Raw genomic sequence first — 15,737 nt, 5'->3', positions numbered from 1 at the left:
GTTATCCTTGGCTTGCAGCCGGCTAACTCAGAATAGTAGCAAGTAGCACAAAAGAGAGAAAGCAGAAAGTTTAAGTGAGAGAGAGAGAGATTTTGAACCAAAGTGTTCCTGTCCTTGTGTTAATGAGAGAGTGTGTATATATAGTAGTTTGAAATTAGATAAAAATAAGGTAAGAATCATAGTAGCATAGTAAATATGGAACTCAGAATCAATTAGAGCAAAGTCAAGACAAGTACTCCCTTAAGTTAAGGGAATCAATTCAAACAGTAAGAAAAAGTAGCATATAAGGAAAGAAATCAGTGTATGACTAATAAGGAAAGAATCAAATCCAGTAAGTATAGGGTAAACAATTAGGGCTAAGTTCAGAAAAATTCTAATTAAGGAAATAGTTCAGTAAGAATAAAGTACCACGACAGACAAGGTATGTGAATCAGTTAATTTAAATAGAAGAGGTAAAATTGAGGGTTTAAAGGAAGGCCTTTCAATCAAATCCCAAAAATAGGGAACCCAGAATTAATTAAAGAGGGAGTCATGATTCAATATTTAGCATATAAATAGAGCAAGATAGGAATAACCAATCATAGCAAACGTGCAGGTTAAACAATATCGATAGAAAGAGGCAAGTCTGAGAAATCAAGATGAACGTAATCACATAGAGGTGATATAAGTTAGGCTAAAAACTCAGTAAGAACATATTCGAGGCAAGATAATCACAGAAACTTAAACAAGAAACGAGCAGTCATGCTAACACATAGAACCAAACAAAGAAATCTTATAAATTTAGGGCTTTCAGGATAGACGAGTTGAAAAGGTAGTAAAATCATAGAATCAGTCGTAATATGCAAGAGATAGAAGTTTAATCATAAAGAATCGGTTTAAACAAGGTTTTAGAAGAAGTTCCAAAAACCCTAATTTTAGAAGAAGGTGAAAACACTTTGAAATTGATGATTCTTGTAAAGAGTTACAAGGATAGTGTAAAACATCAAAGAAACAGACTCTAATCATTTAAAAATCATACAGATCGAGGAGATGTAAGCAAAAATTAGGGTTTCAATAGAAACACAAGTAGAGATGAAAGAACCTGTTTAAAATCTCAAGGATCGTAATAAGTACTTCATGGTTTTTCTTGAAATCATACTGAAGTAGCCAAGAACAGACCAGATGGCAAACCCTAGATGAAAGTCGGTGTGGCCCAGGGCCCTTGAAGGTCTCAGAGTAGGCAAGCATAGCAATAGAGGAGCCATTGGAGGCTTAGGAGTTGACCGGAGATCACCGGAGAAAGGGAGGTCAGCGGTTGAAGGAACTAGGGTTAGGTTGAGTGGTTGAGAGAAGAGAGGAGATGAGAGAGTACAGAGGCGACGGTCTTTGAATAATTAGCTAGGGTTAGGGGTCATTTGGGATAAAAAAGGAATGAACGGACAAGGGCAGTTAATCTTTTAGATCAACGGCCAGGATTTGACGGGTCTAGGAGTGGGTAGGCGGGTTTAGGGTTTGGGGTCAGGTAATTTGGTTAGAAATTGGGCTGGGTTGGGTTTAAATTGTGCTGAAATTGAAAGGCAAATGTGGTTATATTTTAAATAGCCAATTTTTCCAATATAATTTATAATAAATGATAAATAATTTCTAAAACTAATTTCACGTGATAAAATGATTTAAAATAGATTTTCAACATTTTAAAAATATATAAGGTCGATTTTATGCAAATAAATGTAATTATACATTAATGGGGCTAATATTACAATTTAGCTTTCAAAATATAAAAATGCAATTATAAAAATGCATAAAAACTATTTTAACCATTTTTGGCATAAATATAGAAATCAAATAACTAAATCACCACAACAATAATTTGAGGGATAATTATTGGGGATTTTAGGAATAAAAGGGAAGGAAATAAATTAATTTGAATCCTTAAAATTATGGGAAAAATTATAAAAATCTTGTGCATGCTTATATTTGCATATGTATGCTATTTTGAAAGTATTTTATGCATATTAAAAATATATAGGGAAAAATTGGGTATCAACAGCTGCCCCTCTTTACTGGAAAGGATGAAAGAGTTTCGGGTAAAGAAATGATGGCCAATTTTGATCGGATGGGATGTTTTGAAAGATAGGGGCAAGACTCCGTTTTTCGAGTTGCTAACATATCCCTGGTTTTACCAGAATCAAGCCATGCGTAGTTCTGGATTCGTCTACGGAGTATGCCGATGAAATTACTGCAAGAACGGACACGCGATGCAGAAGCGGCTACGGTGAGCGGTTAAAGCTCGGGACGGTTGAAGGGAACTGGAGCTAGATCGCTCCTACTAGGATAGAGGTTGCTTGCCAGTTACCTATAGATAAAAGATGCTACAAACATGCACTTGCAAAAAATTTAAGCATGATGCAAATTCCTTTTGGACCATGAAGGTTGTCTTCGGACGGTTAAAGATGGCGTCCTTAGACCATGATGTCCTGGGCCATGAATTGTCTAGTGAGGGACTCACAGGCCATGAAATGATGTTCTCGAGCCATGACAATGGTGCCTCCGAACCATGACGCCTTTGAATATTGATATGCAAATTTGATAGATCCTCATGCCATGGCATGGTGTCTTCCGGCTATGGAAATAATGCCTTTTAGGCTATGACGCCTTTGGATAGGTTGGAAATATTTTAGCCCATGATGTGCAATAGTCATGATGTCATCAGGACAATGATTGGTCTTGTGAAATGGAGGGTAGAGCTTAGCCCGATTGAAAAGCAAATAGATAGTGCCAGAAATAGAGCAATATTCGTGCAGAGAGGGACATTGCTCAGTCCCATGCAGATGGGGAGGCAAGGATTAGTCCCATGCAGGTGGGGAGGCCCTATATGGAGCCAGAGATTAGCCTCATGCAAATATGGAGGCAAGGATTAGCCTCATAAACATGTGGAGGCAGGGATTAGCCTCATGTAGATGTGGAGGCAGGGATTAGCCTCATGCAGATATGGAGGCAAGGATTAGCCTCATACAAGTGTGGAGTCAGGGATTAGACTCATGCAAATAGGGAGGCAAGGATTAGCCTCATGCAAATGTGGAGTTGGGGATTAGACTCATGCAAGTATGGAGGCAAGGATTAGCCTCATGCAAATGTAGAGTCAAGGATTAGACTCATGGAAGTAGGGAGGCAAGGATTATCCTCATGCAAATGTGGGAGTCAGGGATTAAACTCATGTAAATGTGGGAGTCAGGGATTAAACTCATGCAAATAGGGAGGTAAGGATTAGCCTCATGCAAATTGGGAGGCAGGGATTAGCCTCATGCAAGTATGGAGGAAGGGATTAGCCTCATGGAGTCAAGGATTAGACTCATGCAAGTATGGAGGCAAGGATTAGCCTCATGCAAATGGGGAGGCAAGGATTAGCCTCATGCCAATATGGGGGACATGGCTTAGTCCCATGCAAATAGCGAGCATCAAATAAGAGTAGTGTATGCCTTAGCTGGAGATGTATTCGATGTCTGATGGCCTGATTGATAGTGGATTATCTTTGTGTATACATGTTTTGTCAGTGCTATCATTACTTCAAATGTGTTTGCGTTCAAAGAAAAATTATAAGTTTTGTGGGGGAAAGGTTGATTCGTGCTTCGTCCGCTGGCCTTGCTATGCTTTATTCTGAAAGCCCCTTTCGAGTTCCCCTAGGTAACACCTGACTGTTATAGAAATAGAGTTTTTCAAAAATACGCAATTGTTGATAAAAATAGAGTTATTTCAGAAAAAATAGATGAACTAGTGACTGTAACACATCTCAAAGACATTGCAACTCTCTTATGTCGGAATTTTGAGGGCCCTCCTCAAAATTCTACCCTAGTTTAGTAGATGATCCTTCGGCTATTTGCGGATAATGGATCTTGCTGAACCTTCTTCAGAATTTTGAGAATCCTTCTCAAAATTCTATCCCAGTTTCTTAACTAATTACTGACCATCTGACACATGTTGGCATTGACTGGACTTGCTCCGGAATTTTGAGGGTCCTCCTCAAAATTCTGCCCCAGTTTCTGCTCTTGGGGGAAATGAAAATTTTACTATGATATGACTGAACCCATAAGGCTGCCTACGTATCCCCTCTTAAACGGGAATCAGGTCAAGTATAGTTCCATTACCTAAAATGGGGAAATGTAAAGTATCTAAGCATAGTATCTCTTAACTGCGTCTGAATTGATCGGTTTTGGCCAGACTTCTCCGTCCATTTCTGCAAGTATGAGTGCTCCTCATGTTATCACCCTATGGACCATGTATGGACCTTGCTAGTTGGGAGAGAATTTCCCTTTGGCCTCATCTTTATGTGGGAAGATTTTCTTCAATACCAGTTCCCCTGGTTCGAACTGTCTTGGTTTGACTCTTTTGTTGAAAGCTCAGGATATTCTGTTCTAATAAAGTTGGTCGTGACACACTGCGTTCATCCTCTTTCCATCGATAAGGTCCAATTGTTCATAGCGACTCTTTATCCACTCCGCATCGCTGAGTTCAGCTTCATGTATGACTCTTAAATAAGGAATCTCCACCTCGATTGGGATGACAACCTCGGTACCATAAACCAACATGTAGGGAGTTGCCCTGGTTGATGTGTGAACCGCGGTGTGGTACCCCAATAGAGCAAAGGGTAACTTTTTGTGCCATTGTTTGTGGTTCTCTACCATTTTCCTTAGTATCTTCTTGATGTTTTTGTTGGTGGCTTCTACGGCTCCATTCATCTGAGGTTTGTAGGTTGTGGAATTCTTGTGCTTGATTTTGAAAGCTTCACATATAGCTTTCATTAGATCACTGTTGAGATTGGCGGTATTGTCAGTAATAATGGACTCGGAAACTCCGAATCGGCAGACAATACGATCATTGACAAAATTTGTGACGACTTTCTTGGTTATAACTTTGTATGATGCAACTTCTACCCATTTCCTGAAGTAATCAAAGGCTACCAGAATAAACCTATGTCCATTTGAAGCAGTGGGCTCAATCGGACCAATAACATCCATTCCCTAGGCAGCAAATGGCCAAGGTGAGCTTGTTGCATTGAGCTCATTTGGCGGCACTTTTATCATGTCGGCTTGCACTTGACATTGAAAGCATTTGCAGACATACTGAATGCAATCCATCTCCATGGTCATCCAAAAGTAACCTGCCCTGAGTATCTTCTTAGCCAAGACGAAATCATTAATGTATGGATCACAGGTCCCAGCATGCACATCCTCAAGTAGCTTAGAAGCTTCCTTTGCGTCGACACATCTTAGTAAACCCAAATCAGGAGTTCTTCTATACAAGTTTCCTCCGTTGTGGAAGAAGTGGTTTGACAATCTCCGGAGTGTGCATTTCTGGATGTGATTTGCATGCTCCAGATATTCTCCTTATGATAAGTATTCCTTTATATCATGGAACCAAGGCTTTCCATCTGTTTCTTCCTCGACATGAGCACAATATGCCGACTAATTATGGATCCTCACCGGAATGGGATCAGTGTAGTTCTTATCTGGATATTGTATCATGGATGACAAAGTGGCCAATGCGTCGGCAAACTCGTTATGAATTCTAGGCACATGTCGGAATTCTATCTTTGCAAACCTCTTTCTCAATTCCTGCACATGGTGCAAATATGGCAGTATCTTGGAATTCTTGGTGGCTCACTCTCCTTGTACCTGGTGCACAAGAAAATCTGAATCACTAATCACCAGCAGCTCTTGGATCTTCATGTCGATTGCCATGTTGAGCCTAGTATGCAAGCTTCATACTCCGCCATATTGTTGGTGTAGGGAAATCTGAGTTTAGCAAATACCATAATATTGACCTGTTTATGATACCAAGACTGCTCCAATACATACTCCTTTGAAATTCTCAGCTCCATGAAAAAACATCCTCCAACTACCGTATGCTTCGGTAATGTCTTCTCCTACGAATGATACTTCTTCATCAGGAAAATACATTTTCAAGGGTTCGTATTCTCCTCATACCGGATTTTTAGCAAGGTGATCTGTCAATGCTTGTCCCTTGACCGTCTTTTGAGTTACATAGATGATATCAAACTCACTTAGTATTATCTGCCACTTAGCCAACTTCCCGGTCGGCATGGGTTTTTGGAATATGTACTTCAGGGGATCTATCCTAGATGTGAGGTAGGTAATGCAGGCACAAGAGTAATACCTCAATTTTTGGGCTGTCCAGGTCAAAGCACAACAACTATGTTCAAGCAGCAAATACCGTGCCTCATAAGGTGTGAATTTCTTACTCAAGTAATAAATGGCTTGCTCCTTTCTTCATGTCTCGTCATGTTGTCCCAAAACACATCTGAAGGCTCCATCCAATACAGATAGATAAAGTAGCAAAGGTTGTCCTAGTTCTGGCGGGACCAAAACTGGTGGTGTGGACAGGCACTCTTTGATTTTGTCGAAAGCTTTCTGACAATTCTCGGTCCAGCTTGTTTCGGCATCCTTTCTTAGCATCTTGAAGATGGATTCACATATGACTTTGGACTATGCTATGAAGTGACTAATATAGTTGAGACGACCTAGGAAGCTCATCACATCCTTTTTGCTCTTAGGTGGTGGTAATTCCTTGATAGCCTTGACCTTAGATGGATCCAGCTCGATCCCTCGACGACTGATGATGAATCCCAATAACTTTCATGCGGGAACCCCGAATGCACACTTTGCCCGGGTTCAATTTCAAATTGTACCTCCTTAGCCTGTCAAAGAACTTCCTCAAGTCCGCTATGTGATCTACCGCCCTCTTGAATTTGATAATGACATCGTCCGCATACACCTCTATTTCTTTGTGTATCATATCATGGAAGATAGTTGTCATGGTTCTTATGTAAGTGGCCACAACATTCTTCAGACCGAGTGGTATCATCTTGTAACACTATACACCCCATGGTATAATAAAAGTTGTCTTCTCTTCATCTTCTTCATCCATCCAAATCTGATGATAACCCGCGAACCAATCTACAAAGGATTGGAGTTCATATTTGGTGCAATTGTCGATTAGGATGTGTATATTTGGCAGTGGAAAATCATCTTTGGGACTTGCTCTGTTTAAATCCTGATTGTCAACACATACTCTGACCTTCCCGTCTTTCTTCGGAACTGGCACAATGTTATCTAACCAGGTTGGATATTCAACCACCCTAGAACCTTGGCTTTGATCTGCTTGGTAACTTCCTCCTTGATTTTCAGGCTCATGTCTGGTTTGAACTTTCTAAGTTTCTGTTTTATTGGCGGACACGTGGGATCAGTAGGCAACTTGTGATCCACTATGGAAGTGCTCAAATCGGTCATGTCATCATATGACCATACGAAAATATCCTCATATTCTTTTAGGAACCGAATGTACTCCTCCTTCTCTGTTGGTGACAAGTGAATACTGATGCGTATTTCTTTGACGGTCTCGACGTCTCTCAAATTTACTGTTTTTGTCTCGTCCAGATTGGACTTAGGCTTGTTCTCAAAATTCTCAACCTCCCTGACAATTTTCTCGAGTATATTTTCTTCTTTCCCTGAGTCACTATTCTCATATTACATTGCCTCAATACATGTCACAGTCACTGGTTTATTAGGAAAAGTAATAATAACACCAGGGACTCGGCTGGCTCGGGATAGTGTGGCAGTCCAGTTTCTGATAACAGCTCCCTTCTCCACAGTCTGAATAGTGAAGCCTTATTCCTCCTCCTCAATTATGGCACCACATTCCATGTACTCATCGTCCAAAAACAAATTCTTCAACCCAGCTAGTGCTTTTTCTTCTGTAGTCCCTATATCGTGTCAGCCTGATGAAAAACCTGTTCCAAACATGGCACCGGTTGCTCAAGAGGGTAATATGGTCCACGCCATGGAGGCGACCAATCATTGTACTCTTGCCATGTATACTAGTATCCGAGCCCAAAGGTGGTGCCATGATTTTTCAGATGTATTAGTTTGGTGATACCTTGGAGGTTCTTTCCCAAACCTTTGACGGGTTCATATCCAGACCATGCTAGTATGCTTTCTATTTTGTTACTCCAAAAACTTATCCTTTTTGCTGGCATTGACCCGTTAAGTATGATGATAGTTTTACCCTCCTAGACTTCTTCTATGTCCGATGGACGGGATGGTTCGACTAGTGTAGATGGGGTTACTTTCATCTCTGTGAATGATTACCTCCTGGAGGTTCCATTCAAACTTTACGGCTTGATGTAGTATGGAAGGCACAACTCCAGCAACATGGATCCATGGTCGGCCCAACAGAATATTATATGAGGATGGTATGTCGAGCACTTAAAACTCGACTTAGAACCAAGTTGGATCCATCTACAAGCAAAGGTTGATTTCCTCAATCGTGGCCCTCTAGGACCCATCGAAAGCCTTCACATTTATGCTTCTTACCCGTATCTCATGGAAACCTTTGTCTAACCTCTTCAGAGTGTCCAATGGACAAATATTTAGGCTTGAACCTCCATCAACCAGGACCCTGGCAATGAACTTGTTTTCAAATTGTACTGTGGTATGCAGTTCTCGATTTTGATTCAAGCCCTCAGGCGGTAGCTCATCTTTGTGCAAGATAATCTTATGGCTCTCCATCACTTGCCCAACCATGTTGGCCATTTCTCTACTGGTGATGTTATAGGGTACATAAGCCTCGCTCAGCACTTTCATTAAGGCATTCTTGTGTGCCTCTAAATTCTGCAATAGCGACAGGATAGATATCTGAGCAGGGACTTTGTTTAGATGGTCAACAACAAAGTACTCATTTGCCTGCACTTTCCTCCACATGTCATATGGACCGATCTCAATGATAGGCTGCCTAGTAGTGGCATCCTTGCATGATCCTCCCAAATGTTCCAGTGTATAGATTCTTCCAGTCCTAGTCCTTCCTTGTGCTACGTCAGATTCCTCTACCTTGGCTTTCCCTTTCCGCCGAGCCTCGGTAACATAATCCCAGGGTATTGCTTTTGAGTTGAATGGGGGTATGGTTGATACTGTCACAGTAAAGGTTGTGGCCCCTTCTACTTCAAATGGAGCGGGGGTGGCTGCGGTCGGATCCACTTCCACTTTGAATGGAAGTGATGCAGTTGACTCAACCTCGATTGGTGCTTGAGTCACAACCACAATAGGAGAAAGTGTGACTGCAACCTTAAAGTCATCGCCTTCTTGAATAAGCCTGATCGACCCCTCAGGGTCCCATTCTTCATTTGTCTCTATCACATGTACGCCATCACCTCTGTGATCAAGGAGGGAATTATTGCGGACATTAGGTGCGGCTTCCTTTGCTTGTATGACCTTATTGTCAATTAGCGTCTGGATTTTATCCTTCCATGTTTGGCACTCAGCATTGGTGTGCCCTTTCATACTGGAATGGTACGCACAAGTTTTGTTCAGATTGAACCATTGGGATGGATTTTCTAATGCCACAGTGGGAACAGGAGTGATGTAACCTGCGGCTATTAACCTTTCATACAGTTGGTCGATGGGCTCAGCAATGGCGGTGTATTATCTGGGTGGCTTGTGGTCAAAGTTGGGGCGAGATGGTGGTGATTGGAAGTGGGATGGTAGGGAATTATAGGTGTGATGGACACTGGCTGGTTGGGAATATCTGGGAGATGAAGGTTGATATGTAGGCGGTGATGCTTCGTAAGTGGGTGGAGGTATCTGATATGTGGGTGGAGGTGTTTGATAGGTAAGTGGAGATTTTGGGCCGTGGTCCACCATTATTGCCCCCAACATCTCTCTTCTTCAATATGCCACCTGATTGTAGTGCCTTATTCATGGCTTGCAATGCCTCGAAGTTTGTTACCATCCCTTCTCCAATTTCCTTCTTTGATTATTTCTCCAAGTTTGATGATGTCAGAGAATTTGTGATTTTCGATAACCATCAACCACTCATAATATTGTGGATCCTGTGCTCTAACGAAGAATTTATTCATCTGCTCTTCATCCAAAGAGGGCCTGACCTTGGCCGCCTCCGACCTCCAACGAGTAGCGAATTCTCGAAAAGTCTCAGTAGGTTTCTTCTTAAGATTCTGAATGTAGAATACATCCGGTGCATTCTCTGTGTTGAACCTGAACCGGTCCATGAAATCTGACGCCATGTTTACCAAATTGGACCATTTCTTGGGATTTTGGCTGATATACCAAGACAAAGCATCCCCAGTAAGGCTCCTCATAAAGAGCTTCATCCGAATTTTTTTATCTTTCTCGACCCTGACAAGCTTGTCACAATAGGTCCTTAGATGAACTCTGGGATCACCTATACCATCGAACATTTCGAACTTGGGAGGTTTGTACCCCTCTGGCAGTTCAACATCCGGCTGTATGCACAGATCTTCATAGTTCAAACCCTTTATTCCTCTGTCGCCTTCAACACCTTGAACTCGGCTTGTCAACTTCTTGAGTTCTTCAGCCATGTTCTTAATGAGCAGGTCCTTCTCAAAGGATTCCGGTACACAGGAGATTGGTTGGGTAGAATGAGGTATAGTTTCCACATATATGGGGTTGTTTTGATGGGTGCCAGGATCCTGAGTGTAGGGATGGTCATTAGTGGAGTTTTGGGGATTGGGAATGGGTTGTGGTGTGTTTTGGGGAGTGTGGTAAGTGGTGGTTGGTAGGTACTGAATTGGTTGATGATGATGTTGTGGTGGAGTTGGTATTGGCAGTGAATTGATATTTTGGGGTGGGGTTGCGTATTGATTTGGTACGGTAGGATTTTGTGGCTGCTGGTTTTGTGTGTTCTGAGGAGGCATCGGTTTCTTTGCATTTTGTTGATGGATATCTGGGACATTGAGGGTGAGTGACAAATTTGCCAAGTTGCGAACCTACTCAAATTCTCCTTGCAATTCCAGTATCTTTTGTTCCAGTCTTAAAACTAGATCATTTAGTGCCGGAGTACTATGGCCATCTGAAGTCTCTGCAATCTCAATATTTTCCTTTCGAATTCCACTTAAGTTGTCCATCTTTGATTTTCATCTGCCTTTTGTGTTGCTTGGAGGAGGAGGAGGTGGAGGGCCTCTAGATCTGGTATGACATGCTGACGAGGCCATTATGAGTGAACCAACCTAAGGGGATGGGAATAATAATAAAAATAAGCAAAAACAAAAAGGTAATAAGTCAGTGAGGTTCTGAAATGATTGCATTATTTAAACACATATTGCGGAAATATAAATTCGCATCTTAGTTTGGGAACCTTGTTGTGCCCGAGGTAGGCCTAGCGACAAATAGATTTGGAGAACTTTAAATGCCAATAAATGCTTCATTTCATAATATAAAAACAGATGAATCCCAAAATGACACTAAGATAATAAAATTTAAGTCACTACTGGCACTTGGCCTTATTACATTTGGAAAGCGAGTAAACCTAATCTATTTGGTCTCAGAAGGACCTTCCTCAGGTTGAATGCTCTAGTTGATCAAATCCTCTGGTTCGCATAGGTTAACCAGTAAGAATGCCTTTTCCAAATGTCCTTCTTTGTTTCCCTCAGCGTTCTAGCACTCGGTGGATCTCTTCCTCACTTTTACTTCCAATTCCAACAGGCTGTATTCTAGATATTCCAGCTTCTTGCTAGATTTGGCGGCCCTCTCTTTCCATTCATTGATTTGGTCATTTGATAGAAAATTCCTCCACTAGTCTAGCAAGAGTGAGGGTGTGCTAACCATACTGAAGATGGGGACCTCGTTCCTCATTTTCTGCAAAACATAAGGATTAGGCCTTACCCCCACAAGACTCGACTATTTATACATTCATGATTAGCATATTGGCATTTAGTTCTCCAAATTAATGCATAGAATGTGGTTGTGTCCGTTGGGATTATGGAAAACCCGATGGACTTTGGATAAGGCTTATCTTAAAGGTTTATTATATGGACAACATAACTGATCCGACTAGGTTTAACCATGATGCATGCACAATTTCGATCAGAATAAGGCTACTATGGGGTTTTAGATTGGTACCCTCAAGCGGAAAACTTGAGGGGGAAGGCATGGAACCATCGACTACACCGCTGATCGACTGGTTTTACAGCAAATAAACCTTTCCGAATTTAAGGGTAGTAAATAGGAAGAGCGCAACCACTCATTAAAGCGTTGTTATAGGATTTGATACGCACGAGTGGAATATGATGCGGAGCATGATTTATGTAGCAATTAATAACATTTAGTCAAGTATTTGCACGTAGGGAAATATAAATACAGCATTTAAATAATCGAAAGACAGTTACAGGGAAAAAGATAACAAATAAACAAGTTAGTTTTAGGGATAAAGAACCATAAACGCATAAATAATGGACAGTTAAATTCAAATAACGGAGAAGGGTACGGGCTAAAGCATGATTGGACTAATTTGTAAAAAGACAAGTTCGCTATGGTAAGAGCCTAAAGGTATCCCCAGCAGAGTCGTCAAGCTGTCGCACCCCTTTTTTTTCCTCCGCGGAGAGAAGTCCGGGTTTCGACATTCATAGGGGTAATAACTCATTTCCTTTTGGGAATTGGGTATTTGAAGAGTCGCCACCTAATGGATTACGGTGCATTACGGCACCTAGAGTGATTAACTCTTGGATTGGTTTGCATTACCAGAGATTAGGGTAAGGGCTCGAAATGACCTCGAGGGGAAGGTATTAGGCACCCCTCTTGATCCATAACTGTGGGTCCCGACAGAACTTATAGTCACGAATTAGTCCAAATAAGTACTTGGAACAAATAATTACAAATAAGGCATGTTTATATGACTCAAATAAGATAGAAGTTCTGGACAAGTTGTATAAGACAAAGTCTTAAACAAAACAAAAAAAAAGAATTTCGAGAAGGGGGAGTCCAAGGTTGATTAGCCTATAGGATCACCCCACACAATGTTTGGTAAATACTCCTCAATAAGGGGCTACACGTGACATTAGCGTGTAGTCATCATATCCCATATCTACCCTTCCCATCCCCCTAGTGGTCATTCAAAGTGAGTTTTGGTCAGCGACCTCTATTACGTGTTGTTACTCGTCCCTTCTTAACGGTCATGGAGGGATTTAGGACCTCTACCTATAGGTGGTTCTAGACAGACCCCTAAGGTTTTAAAGGTGAAAATACTAAGGCAACAGGCAAAACAATTAGGACTTTAGCACATTAGCTAAAAGGAAACTATTAGAGGCTCAAAGTTTCCTCCTCAAACAAGGCACATAAACAGCACGACTCAAGCACAAATAGGGGCGTTTTGTTAAATAGTATCCTAAGGCATGATGTCTAAGTGAATATACAGAAGCCAGGCAGTTTTCTTTATAAACTCAGAAGTAATGACCCTATCAGTTGCCTACTGATTTTAAAGCTTGTTTAAACCAGAACAACATTAAGTCACAAGAACAGTTTCAGAATTACAAGTTTTGAAACCGCCCTACGGGCTTGCCTACACGCGGAATACTGATGACTACATTTTGTATAGTGAAACAAGGTAGGTTTTGAAACCGACTCTTTAGTCCTTAGAGGCATGCTGTCGAGTAACAGATTAAGGCAGTTTTTAAAAAGAACTCATTTCAGGGAAATATAAACCACTTAATTAAACCAGTTTAGAAGTAAACTAAAACACGAACTGGGTTGATTTATTTAAACTAGTTTAGTCTATAGACAGAATTCTGGTGTTGTTCCCTATAGGCATGATATCTAATTGTTTAACATTGATTTTAGAAGCTCACAGGCATGAACACATGCAAACATTTGTTATAACAGAATTTGGATTGCATTATATCCTATAGGCATGGTTTCTACTTATAAAGGCAAACACAGCAAATTGCAAAGTTCTATAGGCATGGTTTCTACTTATAAAGGCAAACACAGTAAATTGTAAAGTCCTATAGGCATGGTTCCTACCCGTATTACCCATAAACATGTAACTACCCACCCTTTCACTAGTTACCCCACTATTCATTTACAAATTATTACAAACCATATAAATGAATTACATAAGTAAATAAAAAAATAAGAAGTTATTCTATAGGGAGCCTACAGATAGGCCCAGATTTCCAAAGCCTCCAATAGCCTCAGGTGCCTCAATTCCTAGACAATGTCATAGTCTAGGTGCATCAAAATTTCCTAAGGATCACGGGCCGTGCTTACACCTAGACTTGGTAACCAAAATTGAATAAGTGCAGTGTGGAAGGGCCGACCTCAGTATGCCATAGTTTAGAGGGTTCTCAAGAGGATCCCAAGGTAGTACACATACTGGAGGGGGCAGAACTTATTGACTTAGGAGTAAAGTGAAAGTGCTTGACACAAGTTGAAAGGTTTTAGTGGGGAAATTGTATTAAAAGGAAGTTTGTTTGAAATAATTTAGTAAAACAACAGAGACAGTTTGAAAAGATAGTGGAGTGGTAAATAACAGTCCAAACACAACACCCTTAAGATAGATTCATACACAGCCAGGGGTCACAGAACCAAATCAAGGGATTTGGGGATACATAGAACACATGATTGTAAACACATAACAAGCAAAGGTCTTAGGAATTGGTACAAGCATGCTCAGGCACAACTGATCAGACATAGTCACAAAATCAGCAATTCGTAAGGGGATTCAATATAGGATCTATATGATTAAATCCCAGAACCATACCAGTTAGGAGTGCAGACTACTTAGAGGGGGGGTAACATGCTCATACTGATTCTAAGGAAGGGGAGTTCATAACATGCAAATCATGTGAGAATATTAACTACAAGTTTCACAGCAAAACCATAAGTAAAAGCAAACTAGAAATAGGATGAACTGAAGCAATAGAAGAACCATATTGTTTTTGGAACTTGAACTGAAATTAGAACATACCAGTAAAGAAGATAGTAGGCAAGAGTGAAAGAGTAGGAGAGCACAATAGTTAGCCTTGGCTTGCAGCCGGCTAACTCAAAATAGTAGCAAGTAGCACAAAAGAGAGAGAGAGCAGAAAGTTTAAGTGTGAGAGAGAGAGCATTTGAACCAAAGTGTTCCGGTCCTTGTGTTTATGAGAGAATGTGTATATATAGTAGTTTGAAATTAGATAAAAATAAGGTAAGAATCATAGTAGTATAGTAAATATGGAACTCAGAATCAATTAGAGCAAAGACAAGACAAGTACTCCCTTAAGTTAAGGGAATCAATTCAAACAGTAAGAAAAAGTAGCATATAAGGAAAGAAATCAGTGTATGACTAATAAGGAAAGAATCAAATCCAGTAAGTATAGGGTAAATAATTAGGGCTAAGTTCAAAAAACTCTAATTAAGGAAATAGTTCAGTAAGAATAGAGTACCACAACAAACAAGGTAGGTGAATCAGTTAATTTGAATAGAAGAGTTAAAATTGAGGGTTTAAAGGAAGGTCTTTCAATCAAACCCCAAAAATAGGGAACCTAGTCATGACTCAGTATTCAGCATATAAATAGAGTAAGATAGGAATAACCAATCATAGCAAACATGCAGGTTAAACAGTATCGATAGAAAGAGGCAAGTCTGAACAATCAAGATGAACATAATCACATAGAGGTGATATAAGTTAGGCTAAAAACTCAATAAGAACAAATTTGAGGCAAGATAATCACAGAAACTTAAACAAGAAACGAGCAGTCATGCTAACACACAGAACCAAACAAAGAAATCTTAGAGATTTAGGCCTTTCAACATAGATGAGTTGAAAAGGTAGTAAAATCATAGAATCAGTCATAATATGCAAGAGATAGAAGTTTAATCATAAAGAATCGATTTAAACAAGGTTTTAGAAGAAGTTCTGAAAACCCTAATTTTTGAAGAAGGTGAAAACACGTT

The sequence above is a fragment of the Nicotiana tabacum genome, chromosome 16, assembly GCF_000715075.1.
Source record: "Nicotiana tabacum cultivar K326 chromosome 16, ASM71507v2, whole genome shotgun sequence".
Taxonomy (NCBI): domain Eukaryota; kingdom Viridiplantae; phylum Streptophyta; class Magnoliopsida; order Solanales; family Solanaceae; genus Nicotiana; species Nicotiana tabacum.
Note: the sequence above shows the minus strand (reverse complement) of the source record.